This window comes from Gavialis gangeticus, unplaced genomic scaffold (genome assembly GCF_001723915.1).
Source record: "Gavialis gangeticus isolate Ggan-Ray unplaced genomic scaffold, GavGan_comp1, whole genome shotgun sequence".
NCBI lineage: Eukaryota > Metazoa > Chordata > Crocodylia > Gavialidae > Gavialis > Gavialis gangeticus.
Window position 1 is genome coordinate 13,014,590 of NW_017729025.1, and position 4,408 is coordinate 13,018,997.

Here is a 4,408-nt window from a genome sequence, read left to right on the forward strand (position 1 = left end):
CAGCTCTGAACGTGTAATTATTCTTTCTACAGGCTAACTAAGGATGTTTTCCCATGCATATTTGATCACTATATTCAATTACACAACCACTTAAACAATGCCCACACACTCGTTTGCATCCATATAAGGCTTTGATTTATCTCTTTGAACTGATTGTTTGCTATGTAGCCCGGTTCCCAAGCAGAAGATCAGCAGAACAGCTGCATCAAGCCCATGCAAAGAAAATCAGAGGGGAAAAATTATATGATTATTTTTTTACGATAACTTGATTTCTACTTTGGGAAAAAAAAATCTCTTTCATTCACAGTACGCGCTGCTAAAGCTTTGTCCAAAGTGCGATCTGAAATACTGATCTGCCTTCCATTTGGTTAGGAATGGGAAGAAATATTTTTCAAAATAAAATACTTTTTTCTGTTATTAGTTCTGCAGGATACCACACGCTGTTCGGTGCATTTGAAGATGCAGCTAATAAATCCCTAACACTTCAATAAATAGAATTTAAATGTTAGTCATAATAATGCCTCCTTTGTTAATACTAAACCCAGATTTTTCAACCTCTGACTCCCGCAATGACTAGCAGAGTAGCAACAGCATAGTGCTGAAAGAATTTTTCAACACCAATTTGCTTGTTCCAATTTGCTTTTCAAGGTTTGTGATCAGGATTGCTATAGACCCTGTAAAAGGATCTAGTTCTATTAATTTGGCCCAGTCATTTCTCTTGTTCTCGTCATATTTAGTTTCTTTTGGCAGTTCCACTGAGTAAGTTAATTGAATCAGAAGTGCCACCAGAAGCCTGTATGCAGGTCTACAGTTTCACAGAGAAAACCAGCTCCTCTCTGCTGCAGAAACAGATATGCTGCACCTGTTGAGAAGGTGAAGAAATATATAACTGACTGTTTCAGAGGCATTTCTGCACTATATCTAAACCATCCTTATTCCCCTTGATAACAGCACTGCCATCCCTCCTCAAACAGATCAGACAACAATGGCATTTTAAGTTTGCCTGACTTCTAGAATTCATTATACCAGGGTCATGTTCTTGAAAAACATGTAACAAAAAAATGAGCAACTTCTAAGTTTATTTAAAGTGCAATTCTTTTAAAATTTATTTTATAAAAAATGGCAAAAAAGAATAGAAAGCAAATCAAATCCATGCGAATTGTCTCTTAGTGATTCCAGGGCAGACTGGCCCAGTTTACTGGCCCATTCACACCAGTCAGATTCTGTACCTGTTTACATCATGTTTGAGTTATGTCCGCACTTAAAGTTATCCACCCTTCTCCTTTCGCTGCACTGAACAGGTGAAAACAAAACCCAAGTTTGGGCTTACAATTGAAACTTAAGTAACTGTAAAAGGGCTTTTCAAAACTCCTAAGTGACTTAGGAGCACAAGCCCCATCGAAAATTATGCTCCTGAAGTCACTTGGAAGGTGTTTGAGAGTTAACTTGGGAGCTAGTGCCCAATAGCTCTGAAGCCCTGTGTTTTTAGTGAGTTTTCATAGGAGGACTGTGGTTTAGATTCAGAGCAGTTTGAGAATGGGAATCTTGCTCTCATTTCTAAAGCTTTCATACACTTTGGCATAATATCAATTGCCTTCTAGTCCAGGGGCGGGCAATTATTTCGGATGGAGGACTGCTTACTGAGTTTTGGCAAGCCATTGAGGGCTGCATGACAGGCAGCCAGGGGCAGATAAATATTTTCTCAATTTTTTAGGGGCCCCGCAGGCTGGATAGAATGGCTTGGTGGGCCACATCTGGCCCGCGGGCTGCATTTTGCCCACCCCTGGTCTAGTCAGAGCGCTGTCTCTCTGACTTAGTCTGTCTGAACATCCTCTTCGCGTGGCCCAGGACGACAAGAGCATGGGGACGTAGAAGAATTCCACCTTTTTCGTTTCCATGCAAGTGAATTGCTGAGGCTGCTCAAGGGAAAAAAGTTAAGCACACATGAATGTTTGCTAACTCGAGGTGTTTCTGCACCTTCCCTGAGCCCTGAAGCTATGCAAGCCATACCTCTGCTAGTCTAAGGAAGCGCCTTTCCACCTGAGGAGCAACAGGCACACCAATAACATACAAAGGGCATAGAAGTGAACAGCTGCCCCGGGCAAGACAGGATTGTTGGCTGTCTATGAACAGCCGTTGGTTCTTCAATTGGAAACTTCAACGTGCAATGAAAACAGAATGGGCTCTGTTTGTGCAGGGCCTAGCGCAGGGATGGGCAATTATTTCGGGCAGAGGGCTGCTTACTGAGTTTCGGCAAGCCATCGAGGGCCACATGACAGGCAGCCAGGGGCAGATAAATATTAATTTTCTAAATTTTTAGAGGCCCCGCAGGCCGGATAAAATGGCCTGGTGGGCAGCATCCGGCCCGCGGGCTGCATTTTGCCCACGCTGGCCTAGCACATGAGCATCCTGGTCTAGAACAGAGGCCTGATGGTCATATAAAAAACAAAAGTGACAATTTAAGACGTGATCACATCTGTAACCATTTTTTAAGGGTTTTTTTTTTCTAGCACCACCAGGGGGCAGAAAAGGCCTTTGAAGAGTAGAATGAAAAGACTCTTCCTAAACTAACTTAAGTTTTCCCTTTTGCTAAATTATCCTTACATTAAAACCAGTATGTTGACTCCTTGTGCTCTAACACCCTATTACAGTGACCTCTGTGAAAAAGATGCTTTAAGATCTGTGTCTTACAGAAGTGTAATTAGCAGATTGGCACAGGCAATAGACCTTCACACTAATCATTGTGCTATATTTCCATTAAATGTGTTTAGGGCATAAAAAATAAACAGTGTCTTAGCTAATCAATTAGGATATAAACTGGTAATTTAATAAATATGGAATATCACCCGTAATCATATATTACCTGGAGGTTCATTATTGTTTCAATGTGGTTTTCAGTGGTGGAAAAGCAGCCCAAAATGTTAAGAGTACAGCTCTTCAAGATCAGATGTTTCTGCATCTTTTTTATCTGAAGATTGCAAATAAAGCCACTTCACCTTGCTTGCTGTTCATGTGACAAAGGCACCGCTTTGGTATTTGGGATAATTCATATACATAAAACCAATTTTATTTTTCAAACTACATGTATCATTATTTAATCTAGTCATTATTTTAATGCGGTCATTAATTCACTAAAATCATCTACGGTGTGTGCTAAGCAACATGGGGTTGATAGGGGGTTCTTTTTGGTCAGTGTGTCACATTTATTATGTGATAATGTTATACAGGCTTATTTTCTGCCTTATTTTCTAGATTTAACTCCTCTTCCCTCCCTAAATGTTGGTACAGCTGAAATAATTTTTATGAAGCTGTTTTTTTCCTGAAATCATTCTGCCCAACACATAAACGGATTTTAATACACACATTTGGGGGTTTTTTTTTTTGACTGAACAGCGAATACATGGAACGTTATATACCAGCGAGACCCTAACATCTCCCTCCCAGCCTTTTCAAACCATGGTGGAACGCCAGATCTTGGCATTTCTTAACAAGGGATTTCTTTTTTAAACCCACTACACTGTAATGGCTCTTAAGAAGCTGTTACTGTCTACAGTGTAAATCCTTCTTAGTTTGTGTATTATTGACCTGGTAGACTGTGATGGGACCTTCCAGGACCATTGTATCATTTCTGCTGCTAGGCGTGTGCAGGGAGACTGGTTTTCTGAAATCCTTACAAAATGTCCATTGGAAAAAAAATAAGGAAGGGACCTGAAAAAATACACCACCTCAGTTCATTCCTCTGCACCCTCCAAGCCTCACATTTAAAAATGCATACTTTTTAAAGCAGTGCAATATAAGCAGAAACTAGTATTGTAGAAACTTTCTTAGGGTTTTCCGTGAACTTTAGAAATGATCAAATGGAGGTTCTGTTAATTTTCTAACAAACTTCAACAGGCGGTACCACCAAAATGCAAAGTTAAGCATGTGCTTAAACTGCTGAAAGATCAAGCCTACATTTGGAATAAATAAGTGTTCCCCAAGGCTAAAATGTCCAACATGCATTATTATTAAGTTACAAAGCCTTATGTTTAGAGAGTGGATGGAAGTTCCTGGCAGTGACTGCCACTGAAACGTGGTAACTATTATTGTTTTGCTTTTCCACTTTCATTACAAAATACAGCCTTAATCTCCAATCCTGCTCTCAGATCCACTTTGGCTAATCAGGGCTTTTTTACTATACAGTCTGTATCTCCATAACAGTTTGCTGATGACACATGTACAAAATGAAAGAAGAAATCAGCAGAAGGGGAGAAAGATAAAGGGCTATTGGAGAAAAATAGCTCCAGAGAAATGACAATCAATGATCAGTTGCACTAGGTTTAAAAAAAAAAGATTTAAGGAATAATGCTTTGTAATATCTAGCAGTATATTTCCCTTTTAAAATATTTAATGGCACACATTATAGAAA